General features: G+C 38.0%; 1 protein-coding gene across 2 annotated transcripts in view; it reads right to left on the bottom strand.

The window, feature by feature from the left end:
- Positions 1-12,664, bottom strand: part of Ctnna2 (catenin alpha 2) — a 1,150,887-nt gene extending 1,138,223 nt beyond the window's left edge. The window contains exon 1 of one of the 2 annotated variants that reach the window (XM_026787990.1): positions 12,411-12,664. The gene's annotated coding sequence lies outside the window, so the exon portion shown is untranslated. The remainder of the gene's footprint in view (positions 1-12,410) is intronic. The other variant, XM_013352850.2, reaches the window with a different exon arrangement.
- Between the last annotated feature and the right edge of the window lie 10,607 nt (positions 12,665-23,271).

Below are 23,271 nucleotides of genomic sequence, written 5' to 3'. Positions count from 1 at the left end.
ATATATATATCCTAAACCAGATGAGTAATTAAATTTCAAACCAATGAATTCCTTTTCTCAACTTGCACAATCAGTGATAGTTTTTATTTAATATAATTATTTGGGGGCTGGAGAGATGTGTCAGTGGTTAAGAGCACCAACTGCTTTTGCAGAGGACTCACACTTTGTTCCCAGCACTCACATCAGATGCTTCACAACTGCCAACAACTCCAGCTCCAGGGGATCCAAAATCCTCTTTTAGGCTCTGTGAGTACCTGACTCACATGCACATAACCACACATCATACACACATATACATATAATTTTAAAAAAAATCATGCTAGAAAATTATAGGAATAATCTAACGTTAACCTTTCCAAGCTTGACAAATATGGTGTTTAGACAAAAAGAAATTTAATGAATTAGTTTTTAAAAAGGTAAGTTCTGGCCAATAGCATGAGACAACCAAAGCCTCCTGTGGGTCAGGCAGCCACTGAGTTAATATGTCCACATGTCTGAGAAACGGTGCTAGATGTAGGGAAGGTGCTGTCATCCACGGAAGCTTGAGCACACAAATGACTAAATAAGACACCAAATATCCAAAGAATAAAGTTGTCTTATGATTTTTAAAAATGTCATATAGTGAACATTGTTCAGTCAACTTGATTGTGGCAATTTAGAAAGATACTTTCATACCCATGGGAGCTACATAGGAAAACAATTTCCATAAAATATTCATAGAGGCCCAGAAAAATTGCCGAGTCAATATGCAAGAGAGTATATGTATTTTATTTATACAATATGGCTCATCCAAAGAGGGGTTCATAAACAGAAAGATATGGGTATTAGTGAATTGAGATGTGTTGGCCCCAATAGATAAATATCTGGAATCTCTTTTTAAAGTTTCCTGTTTTGACCAAGTATTTCAGATATAAAAAGTACCTAAATTTCACTAAACCCATGTTATAAAAAATATTTTAAGTTAAATGTTAGCAGAAACTATATGGAAGTCAGTGTTTATTTTTCATTTGTAAAACATATTCAATTCATGACCTATTATCTCATTTTCACTATTATAATAAGTATTACTATTATGTTTACAGTACTAGCACTGAACTTGAAGCCTCTTGCACACTAGGAAAGCGTTCTCCACCACTGAACATTATATTCACAAATAATTTCTTGCCTTAACATATAAAATGGTCACAGAAATTTTAAGAAAAAAATGTGCAAAAGACAAATGTTTTGAAACAGAAAAGGATTTCAAAAAGGTGACGTGGTACTAAACCAAGTATAAAAAGCAAAAAGGCATGATCTCTGTACCAGAGAAAAATCAGTAGAAACTATAAAGCAAAGCTGCCAATTCTCCACAATAAAAACAGAACAACTTAGATATATAAGATGGGAATAAATATCACAAAATGATAGGATCTTCTTCTGCGAGGAAAGCTATACATGATCCTCAAAGATATAGAATGAAAATTAAAAAACTAATGAGACCCTGACAAAAAAGATGCAATCATTTCTCCTTCAAAATTACCTTTAAATAAGGTCAAAATACCAAAATGCTGGTTCTGAAATTTAATAACTGTTGGACCACCATAGTCTTATTTTTAAAGGGGTATAAGAGTAAATATAAAGCTTAGAAAAGGAAAAGCATTTGGATCTCACAACACACTCTACACTACAGAGATTATGACACTCTATCATGACTTCAAGAACGAAAAAAAAAAAAAACATCTTCTAAGATGCACAGAGTGAAATCATGTAAAAGGTTCAACCTAAAAACAGACATAACTCCCAGCAGAAGCAGTCACCAGGTCATTACACAGAAAAGAAACAGACTCTCTAGACATCACAGTATGAAAACTTTGCCTCTCATGTTCTTACTGGCAAACTTTTATATGTACAAAATTATCATGTATTTGCATAGAGATGTTGAATCAGACAATTTTATCCTTGCAGGTAGAACAGAATTTATATACTATTTTAAAAGAAGCCTAGCATTAACTATCAAAGTAGAAAGTGAACACACTTCCTGAACTAGCAGTTGTAGTTAGCAGCATTAAAACACAAGGCGCTGGTCCATTTGGAAAAAAAAAATCTTGTAAAAAGATATTCCTTACAGTCTTGCCTGAAATGGCAAAACATCAAAACAAACTGTCTATGGAGGCACAAAAACCTGCAGAACCCACAGAAGACCCACACTGAACAGCAAATGATAGCCAGAAATGAAAACCTAAAGTTTGAGACCATCGAATACTAGCATGGTGATATTTTCCTCTTTAAAAAGATTTATTTATTTTATGCCTATGTGCCAAGTCTATGTGCACCATGTAGATGCAGGGTACTTGCAGGCCAGAAGAGGGCATCAGATCCCCTGGTGCTGGAGTTACCACCATAAATAATATTTATGTAAAGGGCATCACATCTGTTTAAGAAGGGCATCCCCTCTGTGTGTGAGTGAGTGTGTGTGTGTGTGTGTGTGTGTGTGTATGCTTGAATATTTGCACACCCACTAAGAACCACTTCAACATAGGCATTTGCTACCTTTTCCCAGGTGTGTCTGGAGAGGGTTCCCAAAGTCAGTATGTTACCCATAACATACACCATACTTCTAGCAAAGCATATCAGGTATTTTTCAACTGTATATAGTAAGATCTTATATTCCAATAGATTTGATGTATCTCAAAAACATGTAGAAAAATTTTTATTATGCTGGAAAATGCTTAAATACATTTAGTTTTAAAATAAGATATAAAATGATAGGATTTAAGCAGTGCTTTAAGAAGACTTCACTAAAAGATAAACTAGAATATAGTCATGAGGGGGTGAGGCTAGAATTATACCAAATGTTCATCTGGTGGATAGTTATACCACATACTTGTTTTGCCTTTCCCACATATTTTCCTTGTTATTTTCTGGACAGTAGGCAGTGCTACTGTGTCAGTACCAAAGATAAATCCTGCTCTTTGTAAACAATGTATTTCTTGTTTCATTCTTGAGATACCTCCATCAACAAAATGTGTCAACATTTCTCCAGTGCCAGCTTGGGTCCTCACTGGGTCTCCCTTTCAGCTGGTTTCTCAGCACATGACAGTAATGACCCTGGATGTTGTTTTCCCATCTCTCCCACTGTTCCTTTCTGAACCCATCATCCTGCAGGAATAGCTGTGGCCAGTCCCAGACCAAGTCTGGAACGAAAACAATGTTTCTAATGTAAGTTCACCTTCTCTTCTATTCTCTTAATTTCATTACTACAAGAACTGAGTTTTCCTTTAGTAACAGCATGGATTTCTGAGCCATGAAACTGGAGTGCTAGAAAAGAATACCTCACCTTCTACCATGTAGCATTAAACTGTTCAGAAGACTGTTTTGTATCTGTGGGCAGGCTGTCAACTTGTGAGAGCAAATGCCCTGTCTTACTCTTGTATGGATTCTGAGCTGATATTTTTCACACATAGACACACACACATATACACACACATTCACATTAACACAGAAACACACACACAGGTACACACAATGGTTTTCATGCCTTATAGGAAAATATTTAATGAGTGACTGACAAATTGGAACAGAAACCTGTAGGGTTTATTCAAATGTGGAGCTGGTTCAGAGATTAAATTCAACCAACAATTATTTGCGAAGGGACTGTAATAGAAAAATGTTAGAAAAAATAAGTATTTTATCCATGGGAATCTATAGTTTCTATCCATGAGAAATACCTTAGAAAACAGTTAAAGAATAATTACTGTTTTGGCTTCACCCTGAACAAGAGAAACATGTAAACCTTCTTGCCTGAGGTCCTGATTTCACAGATGGGCAAACTGCAATCAAGCTAGCTTGCCTGGATCCCAGACTATTGCCAACACTAACTTTTGCCTCCTGTCCCAACCCCATGGGTCCTGCTTGCTTCACACTACTTGGCAATGTTTGTGTGCTTACCCACTTTCAACTGGTCCCTGAATCTACATTCCCTTCCCTTCCAGCTCAGCCTTTGGGGGGCAATTTGAATCCTTTCCTTATGTCCCAGAGTACCCTCTGATACCTGTTTTTACCCACATGCCCAAAATAACAGGCTGTCCCAAAACCCACAGGGCCTTTTGCTTCAAGCTCCCTCCAATTTACTGAGAATGCCATGGCAGCCTGTAAATGCACCTTTTACAAACAAGGAGGCTTACTCGTCATTCACTTTCTTCTGCTTGTCAGTTCTTCCACTGACTCTGCCCAGTGCTGAGCAGTCAGAGAAGAGAGCGGCCTGCAGGATGGCTTCTGGCAAAAGTGTCCTCATTTAGAGGTTTCTGTTACATTCCGCTAGAAACCAGAGCAGCTGCCAGAGTACTTACTGCACATGAGGTCAACACTCAGTGAGGCTAGAGCAGCAGGCCACTGAGGAAGAGCGATGCACAGTTCTGTACCTAAGACCCATCCCACTGATATCTGAACACTTTCACAAGCCCTTTCAATGCCTTTCTTTCCCTCTGGAGACAGGTTGTACACAACTGGTTTTCACAGTGCATTTATGAACTCATACATTCGCCACCACCATTATCAGATGTGCTAACATTTTTTCAAAGAAATAACCTTAGACAGGGATTTGATGGAGTCTGGGGCTGTTTTGATTCAAGGCACTGTGAGTAAAACTGTCACAGATTTCACAGGAAAGTTTCTATATGCTTTTTATTTTCTCAGTCATGGAATAAAAGCACTTTTAAAATGAGAAGTTTCAGGCTGTTTCCCAAAGTATTGCACTCTTATTTGTCATGTGTAAGTACCATGTACAGTTGTTTCCCATTCTCCTCTAAACTTGATGTTAATTTTCATAATTTAGAAACTTCACGATTAATGTTGTGATATTTGTTTTGAAGGTTTTATTTTATTTTCAAATACATGTTTATGTGTGGGCATGGGTACATGAGTTCAGTTACCTGTGAAGGACGGAAGCTTCAAATCCCCCAGAGCTGGAGTTAGAGGCAGTTGGGTCCTCTGCAAGAGCAGCAAGTGTTCTTAATTACTCTACCACTCCTTAGCCCTAATCTGTATGGTTTTTTTTTTTGTCATTTGAATGAGTAAAAGAATTAAACACTTGGACTGAAGACATGGCTCTGCAGCTAAAGCATATGTTGGATAGTTCTAAGAACCCAAGTCCTTGTCCTCAGCACCTGTATAAATGCTGGGCAGGTGTAGGAATCACCTGTAATCTCAGCAATCCTGAGTAAGCAACAGGGGGTTTCTCTGGGCAAGCTGGTTAGCTAGATTATCACAAGTTGGTGAGTTTTAGGCTCTGCAAGAGACCAGCTCAATAAATAAAATCAAGCAGGATCTAAGAATGCACCCAACACTGATTTCTAATCGTTACATGTATGTGAACATGTGTGCATGTGCACATGTGCACACATACATATGGAATACACAGCACACACACACACACAAAGAAACCCAAGTGCCATTCTATGCAGACATTTTCATCTGTAAGTCTTCTTGTGTGAAACACATCTTCAGACTGCGGACTAACTTTTCCATCAGATCTTTGTCTTCTTATTGAGAAGAGAGATTCTCTCTCTCATCTTCAAGCTCCTTGTCACATGTACAAGAGAAAGAAATATACAAATGTAGCATTGGCCATGTATCTTGAAAAATGAAATTGCTGTCGTTTAATTTTGTTAAATTTTAACATAGTTTAAATTTCACAATTAGTGCTCTCTAGGCTTAATAAATATTTGCCTAGCTCAAAAATCACACAACGATTCCTCTATCTTTCCTTTCAGAAATACACCTGTCCCCTAGCAGTGGGATCAGGGCCTGTCACTAATGCTTGAGCTGGCTTTTAGGAGCCTATTACTCACACATGGTTGCCTTGCCCAGCCTTAAAACAAAGAAGGAGCTCAGTCCCACCTCAACTTGATATGCCATGCTTTGTTGATATCCATGGGAGGCCTGCCTCTTTTTGGACAGAAACAGAGGAGAGGCAGGTGGTAGGGGTATAGAAGGAGAGGAGGGAGAAGAAACTATCAATATGTAAAATAAGTGAAAAAATAATTTTAAAAAAGAAATATGCCATCCAAAATTATAAACAAATCTCAGACAACATACTCAGTGGGTTTGGATTCTGTATTTCAACCTACATCAGTATCTAGAACAGTAAATTCTGAAGAAAAAAAAAATACAAGACAAAACCTGAGCAATTCATAGGAAAATCACATAAAGAAAGAAATATTCTATACGTTGAATACAGCAATCCTAGGCAGTACACATGTAAGTGAATAAGCTATTTGATTAAACAAACTGTTGTACCATAAAATACATCTCTAGGGCAAAAATGATGTCTCAATACCATGAGGCTGTGGCGTGGAGGGGGTAGCACATGTGCACTTGCTTTCAGAGGAGTATAATTGGAAATCTTCTGTTAAAACTACTGTACCAAGTCTTTCCGTAGAAGGCAAAAAAAAAAAAAAATGAAAAGGTTTGTAAGTTCAAACTCTGGAATGTACAGAGAAAGAACTCTATCAAATTGTCCTCTGACCACCACACATTAATTTCTCATCCATGTTATAGTTTTCAAAACATCATATGTATACTCACATATGTGGTACATGTGTGTGGTGGAAGTCGAGAAGATACAATGATAGCTACACAAATATATACACCTCAGTTGAACCCCGTCACCACATTAGAATATACCTGTAATCTTAGAACTCTTATAAAGAGATGGGAACTTCAGAAAGGAAACTCACAACATACGATCCTGTCTCAATGTGGAAGATTAGAAATGCCTAAGGTGGCCCTTTGACCTCCAAATGTGTGCATTGGTACGTGACCACCCTTGTTCTCTCTCTCTCTCTCTCTCTCTCTCTATATATATATATATATATATATATATATGTATATATATATGTGTATATATATATCACACACACACGAGCATGAACACACAGCATGAAAATACATATATATTCAGATACAGAAACAATACATCTATTTAATGCAAATATATATACATATAATCTTACATTAAAAACAATTAAAACATGGATTTTATTATTATGACAGTGAAAATATAAGAAAGTCCTAATTGAACAGGAAGTTGCAAATTTTATATAATTTTATATATTAATAATAATTATTATTAATATACAAAATTCATCCATTTTGTGTCAGTCTCACTCAATCTTTCTGCTTGTTCATTATCTTTAACTAATAAGAAAAACAACTATGTTTCACACATAGAAATTCCTATCATCATTAAACATGAAAATAATGATGTAAGAGCTGTGTATATGGACCAAACCTTCAAATCAAAGGAGTAATGCTATTCTTTTTCATAGTAAAGGCCTGAAATAATAAGAGTTATAAAATTATACCATCACTTTCTGTTGTTATAATATGTCCTGAGCAATCATTTCAAAGAGATGTAAATATATATTTGTGGTTGTTTTCAAATTCATGTTAAAGGTGAAAATCATACTAGGAACTAAAAATATTTAAAACACTTCTTTTTCAAAATCATCTGTTGCTAGTAGAAATGACACATCTTACATATTTTATTTAGATCTGTGGAATCTTTGAAAAATCTAAAACAAAGAATGAATCCCAAGTAGAAAATAAAAACGCCACATCCCTAAACAAGTCACTTATGCAACCATTTCAGAACACTGTGGAAGCGACGGCCAGCTGTGTATAAAAGCTGGACAACAAGAAAGGCTGTGAAATGCCATCTTTTAGACTCTATACACCCATTATTATCATTAACTCACAACTATAGATTCCTGCACTGAACCCACACAAGACCTGCCTCACCAACAATCAGTCAAGAAAGACAGCCTACCTTTTACCTGCTGAGCCCAATAGGTACAACGGATCCTTATAAATCTATTGTAACATACACAGTTCTGGTTAATCTCAATGAGTACAAACAAAACAAACAGTGTATTTGAAAGATAATTGTTGAGAGGATGGAAGGAGAGCTGTGGTTAAAAAAAAATGGGGGTGACATACAGTAGTCAGTATGCATGACATGTGTGAAAGTGTAAAATAATAATAGTAATAAACATTTTTAAGATTCCAGCTTATATTCTATTCATTTTTGGAAATACACTTACTTATGAATAATATAAGTTAAGCTAAGATCAACTCTGTGTATTATTAGGATTATTAAAATAAATACAAGAAAAACTTTTTTACTATTAGGAAAAAGGCAATGAAGCTGTGTGCACCATTAAAAGCAGATTAAACAAAAACATTACAAACACTGCTACTTTGAACTTGCTTGCAGAGAGTACTTCCTGGAAATCTATATTCAGATGAAAGTACATTCCTACCACTTCCACTGTTAGGTAGACATATTCCACAAAATAGCTTATGAACCGCAAATAAAATTAATGATTGACCAGCAGAGGTTGTCTACAAACATTTGCCCCTCCAGATCTTCAGTGTGATTAGAACAAGTTTCAGGCAGACACTCTTGTTTTCACCATGTGTTAGTTCACCAACAAAATACCAAACAAGATTACTCTCTTTTGGAATCATGAAGATTTTTGTATCTTCATTAAAAGAAAATTTAGTAACTGTATAATATCATGAGTAAAATATAAAGCTCCAAGAAATATAATTATTTTCAGAAGTTGTGGTTTTGTGTACGTTAAAATAAAATATCTTCTAAAGAGATATCATCCTGGAACTTAAGAAAAAGCAAAGGGAGGTGTGATAATCATAATATTGAATGATTTTTTTTCTAGGAAGTATCAAGTCTTTTCTCTATCTCACAGTTTAAAAAAAAAACAAGAAAAGCATACTGTGGGTCTAACTGTGGCACAAACTCTGGGCTCTGTGTCTTATGATAAGATGGAGTATTAGGTGTGACGACATGGAAATAAAATTAAAAGCAGCTAACTGCTAAGTGAAATCTCCAGTGAGAAAGTGTGGACCAAGGTACAGCCAATTGACTTGTCTGAGGTAGCAGAATACTCACTATGATAATATGTTAAACATTTTTTACAATATTCACCAATTTATCCAATAGTCCAAAAAATGAATAGCCTTGTTGATACGCCTCACATCATACCAGGCTTCCTCCTCCATTTCTGCTTTTACTCCAGCTGCGGTACCCATACTATTTGGCATTCTTCTCTGGGATTTCCACACAAGCTTGAGTGCTCCTACTAAATAAAACATTTTTCATGGTCACACAAACATCTGTCCCCTTCAGAACTGCTGTCATAGCTCTCCTCCATCTTTGAGGTGCATAATTCTATATACAATGTTGGAATGTTTTTTTAAAAAAAAATCTGTCCACCTATTTAAAATAATACTAATGCAAAACCTACTTTGCTCCAAGTTTTGTACTAAACACATTTAACTTCAAAGCAAACTCCTTGCACCATAATCTTATACCACTGAAAAAGCCAGTTTCTTAATTGCAGGTAAGGACACAGTGTTCTTAAGCAAGAGAAACTGAACTCATCTTGGAAACTTTCTCCAAAGAACTAGCTCATTGCAGCTGTAAAACCGCACCTAATGCAAATACCTTTTATCTTCAACTAACCTACGAGCTGAGGCCAAAGACAGAGTCTTTTTCTTCTTTACACCTTTTTCTGAAGCTCACACTAGGCAAAATTACTCTGCATATGTGTCAAGAGCTTGAAAAAAAATGAGGCATAAAAGACATATTTACAATATTTCATGTGGGGTTCACAACATATTCTATGAAGTCTTTGTTTGTATTTTAAAGACCCATGAAATAAAAGGCAGATGCTTCTGGAGATAAAGTTCTTGAGAATGTGTTTGTTAGTTAAGGTGGCAAGCTGTTTTTTTTTTATTTGTGTTCTGTTTTGGGGGATGATGTGCAATAAGTCCAGGGCCTAGAGCATGTTGAACAAGGGAACTATCACTCAGCTATACCCCAGCTACACCTAATTGCCTCTTTATGCATTCATTCCTTTTCTGGTTCATATTTTATTCATCTCACTCATCTACTCTCCAAAGATAATGTCATAAACAAAATATTTTATTTTCTATTTCTTTAATAACTTCAGTCTGCTTTCACAATATTGATGAATATTTATAAGCAAGAGTCAGATAAAATGTGCTTTTCGAGCCATAGTGAGCACTGCATTCCTTTCTGAGATAGTAGCTCATCATTCTGAGCAGAAAAACTGCAACATGGAAAAAACAGACTGATGAGGGACTGCTCCTCCCACACTCAGAACTCCACAAAGCAAGTGTAATAGACTGGCAGGGAAAAGGGCATTTGAAAGTAAGTTATAACAAAAAAAAAAAAACAAAAACAAAAACAAAAAAACTTAGCATCCCCATAAAATTGCCATGAAAGTTTTCCACTGACTGAAACTCAGGACAAGAAAAGAAACAGCAATAGTCAAAACATATCTGTGTGCAAATTTACAGTCAGCTAATATAACCACTCAAATACATACACGGTTGACCACATTTCTACCTGGAGACATTTGTAAACGATACTTCAACCAAGCTTCTGCCACATGGATGATAAGCCTGCCAAGCCATGAAAGGAGCGGCATTCCTCCAGGGCAAAAGAAAGGGGGAGACCTCTCTTGTTTCCTTATATCATACACTTTTCAAACACTAATCCGCACGATCATCGGTATCCTCTGTTGGTCAGAGCTGCACTCTTCCACATAAGAAGGCAATTCTTTTCATTTCAACTCCGACTGGACATTCACATAAAATGCAAAAGTGCCTATTACACTGCTGGAATGTCATCAAAATTTCAGTAAAAGGAATAAATCCAAAACTTACTCCATACTGTCGTTATTGACTGGCAGCTTCAGCGAATCTAGTTTCGGTCCCTCTGCACATACTATTTATGTACTAAAATTTAGGTTTCTTAAAGTTAAGGTTGGGGCAGGTGTTAATGCTCAGAAGAATTTCAACAGGACAGAACATAAATCTTTAATTTTCCCAGTGTTATGCATACAATTAGACTCACTGAGATGATAAACTGAGCCAGCATTGCTGTCCTACTATGTAAGTAACTGCTGTCTAAGTCAATCATTTAGAAACAACACTTGCAAACAGAATTGCCATGCCATCCTTGACACAGACAGACTAGTCAGAGGTGAAGCTAAAGGAAGCAATGTCAAACACAGTTTTCAGTGCAAGTAACTGATGAAAAATTGACTGAAGATTTTAAATTCTTAACAATAACCCCAGAGGCAATTCAACTTTTCAATAAGTGTAAATCTGGGTACGGACGCAGTCACCTGGAACATTTTTCTTCAAGTATGTGGGTTTCTATAAGGCGGCTGAGAAGAACTGAGAGTGCCTATGCTGAATCCTATCACACAGCTAACGCTATCAAAATGATATGTTTACAAGACAGAGGAGTACAGTCTCATTCTGCAATAACCGGCTAGCCATTCTCTGTCTCCTGAAGTTAACCAGGATGAACAAAAGCTATATCTTCCTATTGCCTCAAACCAAGTTCTCCGGGTGTTTTGCATACCAAGCAAAACACAATGTGTAATGCACGGGGCATTAAAGTTGAGAGAGTTTCTGTTTGTGAAGTAGGTAGTGACAGAACCAAGGACACACAGGTTCAAGTCCAAGCTGAATATTAGGCCGGTGGCTTGAAAATGTCAATCCAGAAAGGCCTAGGGGAAGGGATACAGGCTTCCACTGCTGCCAGCCTTCCCCACCCCTCCCCTCTTTCTTGTTCCTTTCCCGGGGCTTCTCTTTCCTTGCGGTTTCTCATGGAGACGACAATCAAAACAGAGAAAGCTGGGTTTTAAATTGGTGTGATACACACTGGGAAAAAGCAATTCCCAGGAGGAAAAAAAAAAGAAAGGAAGAAACTGCTGAAGAGGGGAGTGGGGGGCGTTTGGAAACATATCTAAAGTGGCAACCTCCCCACCCCCATCCTTTATAGCACATAGCCATAGATTGTTCCTGGACTCTATTCCTTCCAGTTCCCAGTACTCTATCCAACTTGACCCTTAATCCTGACAATGTAAAGAACTGCAGGGCATTCTCTGAGCGACAGTGCCTCTCTTAGTACATGAGACCAATTTTTCAGAAGCCCCTGAATCCGGACAGTTGTAGCAGACAAGGATGCTCCCCACCATCCCACCCACCGGGAAAGGGGTGAGGTTGAGAAGGGGGTGAGATGAAGAGAAGATAGATAAAAGGCATGAAAAGATGAGCTGGAGGGTGAGTGACTGAAAGAAAAACAGAGAAGAAAGAAAGGGAGGAAAGGAAGTAGGGCTGGGTAAAAGAAGAAAGGGATGAAAGAAAGGCTGGAAGGAAGAAAGGAGCGGAGAGGAGAGAGGGATGTTGGGAAGGATGAGGGCGGGAGGGCTGGGGAGCGAGCGGGAGGGAGGGGAGGATCGAGAGGAAGGGAGGGAGGCAGGAAAGGAGGGAGGCAGGCAAGGATGGAGGATGCTCTGCCCGGGACTCACCTCTGTGGGTCGGTGGGAGTTTCTCGCCTCCTCCTCCTCGTCCTCTGTCTGCAGCAGCTGGCGTGGAATGACAGAACGGCTGGAGAGGCGGCGGTGGGGACTAGGGCAGCTGCTGCAGCTGCTTCTGGCCGAGGTGCGGTGCCGCCCGCTCCACCCGGGTCTCCGCCTCACTCAGGGCTGCCAGCAAAGCCGCTCCCCCCTCCCCCCGCCCGCTCCGCGTCCTGCCCTAGCGAGCGGCAGCGGCCCGAATCGCCGCTAGGGGAGGTGCCCAGTGCGCACGCGTAGCCGCTTTCTCGCTCGCTGGCGCGTGCCCGCGACTCGCCCGGACTGGCAAAGGATGAGCACGCGGGCGCGCGGCCCGGGAGCGCCCGAGGGGCGGGACTGGAGACAGGCGCCACAGAGGGCGCAGGTGCCGTCTCCATGGCAATGGCGTTACCCTCTGGGCGGGGACCAGGAGCTTGACGCGGCCGGGGCCAGGAGGGGCTGGGCTCCTGAATGATCTGCATTGGTGATGGAGGACTGAATGGAGAATCATACTCAGAAAGACTGGACCACGTGGCAGCAGGAGGCCAGGGCCCTGGTGGACCTGGATTCCCCGAACGCGGGAAAACCTGGAAGAGGATGGGACTGTTAGAGAAAACAGGGCCAAAGCTGTTTAACAAAATCTCTGTGGATGCATTTTCTGTGGAAGGCATAGCAGTTGTCTTGTATTAAGCACTCTAGAATGTTGAAGTATCCGAAATGTTTAAGGTCACTCTCTGTCCTCCAAGGGGTTACACAAGTGGAAAACATGAATAAGAAGCACGTGTGCCTTGTCAGTCAGAAGTGGGGTCTAACTGTGTTTGGGTCTGTGAGACATGCTTAGAGTCAAAACCGGTACACAGCTATATCCAGGGAGAAGCATAAGTTACAATTGTCTTTGTTCGACCACAGTGCCGAAAGACAACTTTGGCTTTGTCTGTAATACACCAAAGCGGGAAAAGTGGAAAAAGTGGAAGAAGGCTTATGGCAGATTGAAATGCAAATGATGATTATTGCATCTGGAAGCCCTCGTCCACTGAGTCCTTTGTTCATGCCATGCTTAGATGGCCCTGAATGACTGGGTGCTCGCATTCCGATTACCCTTTCACCTTTGGCTGTATCCGCGGTAGTTTCATCCACTGTTGCTCCTAAACTGCAAATTTGCAGTTGTTTGAAAACCACCTGGAACTCAACCGCCCTCCTATCTCTTAGTTACCTCTATATGATCCTCTATCTTTCTCTCCCAACGTCTCCTTGACTTTGTTTTTCTTTCCCGTCACCGCTTGACCGTCTTTAACACGTCCTGGGAAAGGTGGACAAAGGATAGCAACAGCAAGCTTTAGAAACCAAGTTCATCCGGAACAATGCAGCTTCAGGACCACGGACAGTAGCACCGCTGGACTGTCAGCATTCTTCCCTCTGAACCTTTTCCTTGTGCTCAATCTATAGAAACTGGAGAAATACTCTAAGGAAGATCCAGGTTGAGTGGTGGGAGGAAGGTTTAAAAAAATCAACTAACAAGTTATCTAAATAAATAAATACATACAGATCAATTAAAGAATTTGTGCTAAAATATATGACCCCCGTGAACTGGAACAGACTGGAAGCAGACCTTCTACTTGAATTTGAAGAAATCATTGGTTTAAAGCAAGAGTTTGCAAGATTTTTTAGTGAGGAGCTGGCAGGAGTCTGGCTGGTGAAGTGCTTCAAATAAAGCAGAGAAATTCCATAGCAGAACTACATGGAGAGTTACAGAAAGTGGGAGGGACCTCTAATTTTATTTATTTTATTTTATTTTATTTTATTTTTTGGTTTTTCGAGACAGGGTTTCTCTGTGGCTTTGGAGCCTGTCCTGGAACTAGCTCTGTAGACCAGGCTGGTCTCGAACTCACAGAGATCCGCCTGTCTCTGCCTCCCGAGTGCTGGGATTAAAGGCGTGCGCCACCATCGCCCGGCCGGGAACCTCTAATTTTAAATGTTCCCAAAATGAAGATTATAGTAGCACCAGTTAAATGTTCACTCAAAGAGGCTGACCTTTTCCTGATATTATTACTGTGATTGCAGGGGGTCATTGTTGTTTTATTTTTCTAAGCAGTGCTTCTCTATGTTGACCAGGCTAGCCTCAAACTCAAAAATCCACCTACCTTGACTTCTGAGTACTGGGATTAAAAGCATGCCCTATCACCAACAGGCTATTACTGTGATTTTTCCATTGTTTGGGTCAAGCTGGAGTGTATAAACTAAATTATATATATTTTTAGTTCTATTAATTAGGCTTATATTTATAATACTGCTCTAACTGGCAACAAATTCATCTAGGTCATGAACTTCCATGTGAACATGAGATTTCCCTTGTTTTTGTTCTGTAGTACCAAGACTGTAAGATATTATTGAAAAATTGAAAGTAATTTGTAAGCTCTGTGTTCATGCAACATTTAAATTGGTGTTAACTAAAAATATACTACAAAACCATTCCAAATTCCCTATACCCTTGGTCTACCCCTTGCTTTCACAATGCACCAAAGTGTTCTCTGACAATCACATTTCCTAAAGACATTATTCAGTCAATACAAATAAGGCACAATCAATCAAATCCAGCTGATATTTTTGCTTCTTAACTCCAAGGAATTTAATAACTCATTTGTATTTTAAATAAAGGAAAGCTCTCCTTTTGCTTATTCCCATTGAAAATTCAAACACAATACCAATTTACTCATTTATTAAATAATAATATAAATATTATTTATATATATTATGTCATATCTATCACTGGACTCCACAAAATTATCATTTTGTCTTTTCCTATCTTTATTTCTTTTATTGGTGACTGGTTGTTATACATCTTTGATTTTTCTTCATTCAAACTATTGCCCTTCATACACAGAACTCAGAAAATCAGCCTTCCCGCTCATATTAAATATGAGTGCCAAAATAAATAAGAAAAGAAACTGTTAAAGCTACACTTTTGTGTTCAAATGGAAAACTATCGCATAAATTAAGGATAATTTTATCTGCAATGGTGTGACATCTAGATTTTTAGAAAAGACTCCAAAACAACACCGACAATCTTAAGTAAAAATTGCACCTAGGGCTTATACATTTAAATGTCAGATCTCTGTAGAACAGGGCCCTCATTCAGTCTGTCAGCTTTGGAGATTTGTTTCTGAAAAGTTTTCCTGAACAGTGTCTCTTTTAAATAGGGTTTCTACCTTAAATTTACAGCAAAAGTGGGTAGAAAGTAGAATATCTGTAAATTATTTACAACTTTCCACATTATCACCTTCTTTCTACGTTGACCCACAATTATCTGAATTTATAGTAATACTGGATTCATAGTAAAGTTTGTTCTTAATTTGTTACATGCAGTGGACTTTATAAACATGCATTTTATGTATCACTAACAGTAGTATCATAAGGAATAATTTTACTGCCCTAAAAAATCTTCTGTATGATATCTATCCTTCCCCTATTGCTTTCAACCCTGACAATCATTTGTCTCTTGAAGGATTTATATGTGTCATCATTTAGTTATGTGTATTTTGTGGGGAGAGTTGTAAGTATAGGTGTATGGGAAGACTGCAAGAGCAAGTTAAGATCCTTGAGTTGGCAAGAAGGTTGTTGTGAGCTATATCATGTGGGTGCTGGTACTGAGCCCAGCCTCATGGCAAAATATAAAATACTGGAAATGGGTTCATTCTAGATGTAGAAGCTAGCTAGCAATATGCTTAAGTAACTGGTCAAGCAGTGACTTAATTTATACAGTTTCTGTGGAATTATTTTGGGTCTGAGCTGCCAGGCAGCCGGGAAACAAACTGGTGGTCCTCCTACAACAGGGCTGCTCTATTAATATTTAGTATGTTCTTACTGAAATTTATTTACATGTATTTTGATCAGTTTTTTATCTCAAGCAACCTTCCATAGATCATTGTTTTCTTTGTTTCATTCATGTGTAATATAACTGAAAGTGAAGTAAGTCTACAGTATTAAACTGCAATCTGCCCTATTCTTTCAATTCATCAATCCTGAGATCAGCAAACAAGACCTGCACCAGTCCACTGAAAAGTTGATGAATATCAATCATCACTTTTATACTATTGTTTAAAAGACAACAAATATTGAAATCTCACTTTAGTTATTTATATTACTCCTTTTAGTCTTATGTCTTTTAAAATAACTTTCCCTTAGCACTTTCTTTCTTTAACTAGGCCATACAAGATACCAATCCTAAACATTATGTTTACAGACACAATTATTTTTGATAGCCCTAAATAATCACATATACGATGTATGTTTTATGCAAATATGTGATGTTTAAAAATAAACATATTAGACAATTTATATTTGTAACTTGATGTGGGAGTCCTTTCTGTGTGTTACTTATATTGGCTAATGAATAAAGGAATTGCCTTGGCCTGATAGGGCAGAACTTAGGTAGGCGGAGAAGACAGAACTGACTTCTGGAAGGAACAAAGCAGAGTCAAAAAGATTCCATGGACTCGCCAGAGAGAGATGTGTTGAGTCTTTGCTGGTAGGCTACGACCTCATGGTGATATACAGATTAATAGAAATGGGTTAAATTAATATGTTAGAGTTATCTAATAAGAAGTTAGAACTAATGGGCCAAGCAGTGATTTAATTAATACAATTTCTGTGTGGTTATTTTGGGTCTAAGCTAGCTGGGCGGCTGAGACAAACAAGCAGCCCCTCCTTACAACAGTAACTAAGAATAAATGACTCTGTTTTGACCTACTTGTGTAAAATTATTTTTCTCATATTATAATATTATAATATTAACAGCACTTAGCATTTATAATTTTCATATAGAAATGATAAAAAAAGTATAGAGATTGTTTAAAGAAACTACATCAGCAACAGTGTTCCCCATACATATTTGACCAAGGAACTTCACCCTCAAAGATCCCATCCTGACTAGAGGTCTAAGGAGCATTCTTTTGGAAAAGATAACCTTTGTTTTCATTTACTATGCTGGTCTAGTGAGTTTGTTTCTTTTCTTTCTTGATTAAAAAAATTTTGATCCCCCACTTCCATTGTTATGCTTACCAAAGAATGATTTTGCAGGCTGGAGAAATATAAGCATGGTGACTGGAGTTCAGATGTCAATAAACCACAGGAAAAACAAATAAACAGTAAACAAAAAAAAGCAACAACAACAAAAATTGAGCATGGTGGCCTTTCAGTTATCCCAGGCAGCCAAAACAAGGATTCTTTGGAGCAAGTTGGCTGCCCAGATTAGCCAAGTGGGCCAACTCTGAGTTTAGTATAGACTTTTCCTCATTAAATAAAGTAGAAAGTGACGAAGGAAAATGCCTGATGTCAACCTCTATTCTCAAGATACACACACACCACAAGAATAATTTACAATAAAGATACTTTAGGAATAACTGTTTCCTATTGAGCCCTTTATTTTTACAGATGGAGAAGCTGAAGCAGAGCATCATTTTCCCCCTTACCCATCATGGAACAAGTTACCTGCTGCACAAACCACAAGTAATAATTCTTAGGGAAATAACAAGTAATACCCCAGTTCCCAAAGCTTTCTTTGATAATTCCACTGTATGGAGATTCTAAAACAAACCCAACATGACTGCACCTATCTAGATTCTAGTTCATCATCATTATAGAGAGAAAGAAAACAATTGATCTCGTCCAAGACTGATTTCTTTACCAGGCCCAAAATAGTCATTTAATTCAGCTACCATAAGCCCATAACACAAGCAACCTGAAATCTTTTGTAAACTTTTGACTTCTTTAGTGAATACAAAATCTCTAGAATGGTAGTTTATAGTATTCTCTACATGAGTTTTGATTACTAAATATAATTGGAAAATACATAGTCATAAACAATGTTATTTATAGATTATTTACTAATGCTGGAGCAAGTGCTTTCCGCCTCTTTAAGACATGAAATGAATAAGGACTTTGACAGTTTTAGGATACAGAATTTAAAACACAAAGTGGTTTTTATTCAAAGTTGATGTTTTAGTTAAGATTTCTATTGCTATAAAGAGATACCATGATTACAGCGGTTCTTATTTAAAAATAAAACCATTTAAGTGAGTTTCCAAGGTTTAGTACATTATCATCATGGCAGGACATGGTGGCATGGAATTAGACATGGTGCTGGATAAGTAGCTGAGAGTTCTACTTATTGACCCACAGGCAATAAGTGAACCATCTACCACACTAAGCATAGTTTGAGCAAAGCCCAAAGCCCACCCCTTCATGTGACACAGGGGTGTCACTTCCTCCAACAAAGCCACACCTACTTCAACAAAGCCATATCTCTCAATTGTGTCATTTCCTATGAGTTTATGGGGGTCACTTACGTTTAAACTGTCATAATCCATTCCCTGCCCCCCTAAGCTTACAACAATATCACAAAGTAAAATCCATTTGGTCTAACTTCAAAATTTCTCATAATCTATCAGTTCCAACAATGTTTAAAAGTTCAAAATCTCTTCTGAGATTCATGTAGTCTCTTAACTGTAATCTCCTATAAAATAAAAATCAAAAAGCAGATTGCATACTTCCAACACGTTGTGGCACAGTATATAAATTACCATTCCACAATGAAGGGAAAGGAGCATAATAAAGAAATATTTAAACAAAGAAAGGCCAAAAAACAGCTGGGCAAACTAAATTCTACATCTCCGTGTCTGATGTGGAAACACTCTTCTGATATTCAGCTCTTTCAGTTTTGTTGACTGCAACATGTTTCTTTCTTTTAGATAGGCTCTGCTCCCTGTTAACAGCTTTCATCCCTGTGCAGGATGGCTATGACATCAACAACATCTTGTGTTCTCCAAAGTAATCCAGGCTTCATCTCACAAAATGGCCTTTCTGGGACTCTATTCAAGGATACCTTGTCGCAGGCCTGGCTTCAGTATATTTCATTAGTCATGTTGGAAGGTTCCATGACCCCTTTTGTTGTAAGGAAGGCCACTTGGTCATTTCAGCAAAATAATCACACAGAAACCATATTATTTAAATCATTGTTCACCCCATTAGCTCTAGCTTCTTATTGGCTAACTCTTACATCTTAATTTAACCCATCTCCATTAATTTGTGCATCACCAAGAGGTCATGGCCTACCAGCAACATTTCAGCACTTCTGTCTCAGGCAGAAGCTCCATGGCTTCTCCCAGACTCCACCTCCTTTTCCCCAGCATTCATTTTAGCTTTCCTTGCCTATCTAAGTTTTCCCCTATCAACAGGCTGAGGGGTTTTTTTTTTATTCACCAATGGTATTCAAAGCATACAGAGGGGAATACCACATCACCCTTCCTCCTTCTATCCATGACTCTAAAATCAGAACACTTTGGTGAAAGTTAGCAAATTCTGATGCTTGCTAGGCTGGACAATGGGCCTGATTATTCAGTTACATCCTCACCAGCTCTCATTTTTTTTTTGATACTTATCTTCACTGTCTAAGCTTGGAGGTCCTGGAACTTCATCTGTAGACCAGGCTGGCCTCAAACTCAGAGATCTACATGCCTCTGTCTCCTGAGTGCTGGTATTAAAGGTATGCACTACCACACCTGGATCTAAACTGTTCTTTAATTACTTTCCATCAGTTGTAACCTTAGCTGGGTGGGATGGTGCCCTGATGTCACCACCCCTTTTATTGCATTTGTTAATCTGTTTATTTCTTTGAACATAGAATTTAGCTATATTCTACCATGACCATAGAAGCTCTTATAAAAGAAATATTTAATTGACATGGCTTTATGTTTTTTAGTCCATTATCATAATGATAGGACATAACTGCATAAAGGCAGACATTATGCTGGAAAAGATGTTGAGAGTTTTATATCCTGATATACAAGCAACAGGAAGTGAACTGTCTACCACACCGATGATAGTTTGAACAAAGGAGACTTCAAAGTCCACCTCAACAGTGACACACTTCCTTCAACAAGTCTACAACCACTCCAACAAAGTCACACTACCAAGAGTGTCACTCCTTATGAGCTTATGGGGGCCCATTACATTCAAACTACCCCTGTTGGATTCAAAACATGACATGAAATGAGTTCATAGTATTTATGTTGTTGGGGATAATTCTTGTATCAAAGGAATGAGCTGACAAGTGATGGGATGGTCTCAAGCCCACACAAATTTGATGCAGGACCCATGCTGTTTTTTTCCTCAGTACTCTACTTTATGCCTGCTAATGGAAGAAAAACACCTTCTTCAGAGAGACAAAACACTGACTTCTTGCTTCAAATTGGAGGTGGTGAAAAAAATTACCTGTAATGTATATATCAAGACAATTTGAAAAGAAGTTTTATCAATTTAAAAGTATAACAATAAATGCCCATCAAAGATTTAGGCTGCTTATACCAACACAGGTGATGTCCTGGCTATGTAAATGTCTTCATTCTATGTGCAAATGGGCATATAAATATATTTCTTTTCTTAAAGTTTCTTTAACAGTATTATTTTCTGATTGAAAAATAAAGCCACTGAACAAGCAAACTCTAATACTTTAAAGTCTAGATTTTCAGTGTCTGCTGATATTGTTTATATTTTCATAATGCAAATGAAGTATTATCACAAACCTTGTCAGGACACACTCAACAGTTCTGACACATTGGCCTATTCATCCATTCAAGAAACTTTTGACACTTCTCTATTGAATGACATTCAAAATTCTCAATGCTATCTATTTTGATTTAAAGAGAAAACAGGCTTTGCTATCCATGATCTCATAGTTATTTAAGGAAATTGACTGTGGTGGACAAGGTAGGTGCAATATGGAGGGAGCAGAGTGTTTAGAATACATGACAGACATATAGTGCCTCCAGTATGCATGTATATCTGTTCTCATTCTAACAGCTATACAAGTCTACCATGCAGCCTACATGCTTCAGGCTGAGGTCAATCTGACTATCCAAGATAAAGGTTTATCTCAGGATAAGTATATATACTATATCCTGTATATTGGTTCAGAAATTCGGGCATCATCTCATGACTGCATTTCATTCTCTGACTACAGCATTTGGCATAGGAATTGATATATGATGGAATTTGGGCACACAGTGGAGAATGATAATTTTTTGACGGCTTCTGAGAAACAATTTTCTTTTAGAGACAGCTAATATTGCAACTAGCCACTTTCCTTTGGGTCTTAATGGTGTGTGGGTGTGAAACAAGGAAGTGACTCAGTCATTTTATGATTGTTTCATGCCAGATCCAGGCAGTAAAAATTAAGCCACCATCTCCACATAGAGAAAACAAACAGCATTCAATGAACAACACATAGGTCCAGGAAATGTAGGGAGAGTAAAAGAGGAGGATACAAATGAAGATTATAAATTCCTAGAAGCATTTAGTTCTACTGTTCCGGGGGCTACAAGGAAAGAGCTGGTCTTATAGAGTTGAGACTATGAGTCCCAGTATGAAAGAAGCCTTTGAAATGTACTAGACAATGAAAAGAGACTACTGCAGCTACGGGTGAGCAACCTCTACCCTAGATGTGACAAGAAAAAGATGTAAGAATGGTGTCTCCTTTTTTTCCTGTTTCTTGAATTCCCTCACTGGCTCCTGTAAACAAAAGATAAGAGGCTAGGTAGAGATGACTTCTGGAAAAATTAGCATTTGGGCCTCTTAGAAAGAAAAGTGAGTATGGTGCTCAACACTGTCAACTTGTCACAAAGTAGAGACAATTGAGAAAATGACATAATGATTAAGAAGATGCCTCCGGTAGATAACCTGTAGGCAAGTTTGGGGGCATTAATATGTTAAGGATTGATTGACTTGAGGAGGATTTGCCCATTATGTGTGGTCCTGGGCGGTATAAGAAAACAAGTTGATCCAACCATGGAGAGAAAACGAGTTAGTAGTATTTCTCTCCGGGATCTCAACTTCAATTCCTGTTTTTAGGTTCATCCCCTGCTTTATTTCTTACTTTGATATCCATCAGTGATGAACTATGATTGGGATATAAAAGTCAAATAAGCCCTTTCCTTCCTAGTTTGGCTCTGGTCATCATTTTATCATCACACAAGGACAATGAGGGGAAAAGCCTAGAAACAAAATAATTCAATCAGACTATCAATACATCCATCCCTTTGGCAACTCAGCATCCACAGGCCTTACTATCTACACTTAAAAATTAGCAATAAAAAATAATAATGTCAAAATAATTCTAATCAGAGGGCAAAAACCATTTGCCTATTGGGAAATGCTCCCCATCTCTCTTTAAATGTGGAAAACATAAATCTTATCACTTATATGCACATCTCTATATTTTCATTCAGCATCACAAGTTTACCTGGATATTCTGCCCTTAAAGACTAAACTGTAAATTGAGCTACTGCAATTCTTCTCTGTATTAGAAGAGAAAAAGCAAAGAAATGGACATCACATATAATCCATACTACATGTACATATAGTGTAAACGGAGACTGCTTATTAATTTCTCGGGCCACTTAGACCAAAATAGTCACACAGAAACTATATTAATTATGACATTGTTTGACCTTTAGCTCAGGCTTCTATGAACTAACTCTTACATCTTTTTTTTTTTTTTACCTTTCTAAATCTTATTTATTGTGCATAACATAATGACCTCTGGTTCCATTCACTTCCTGTAGATGAAATGGTTCTATTTTTTTATGGCTGAATAATACTTCATTACATGTATATACAGTGTTTTTGTTTTTTGTTTTGTTTTTTTTTCCTTTTTTATTAAAGATTTTTTTTATTGAGAAAAAAATTTCCGCCTCCTCCCAGCTTCCCACTCCTCCCACCCTCCCCCCACTCCTCTCCCCCTCCCTCTCGAGTCTGAAGAGCAGTCAGGGTTCCCTGCCCTGTG

This window comes from Microtus ochrogaster (assembly GCF_000317375.1).
Source record: "Microtus ochrogaster isolate Prairie Vole_2 chromosome 14 unlocalized genomic scaffold, MicOch1.0 chr14_random_3, whole genome shotgun sequence".
NCBI lineage: Eukaryota > Metazoa > Chordata > Mammalia > Rodentia > Cricetidae > Microtus > Microtus ochrogaster.
The sequence above is the reverse complement of the archived record's forward strand: the minus strand, read 5'-3'. Positions and strand labels throughout refer to the sequence as shown.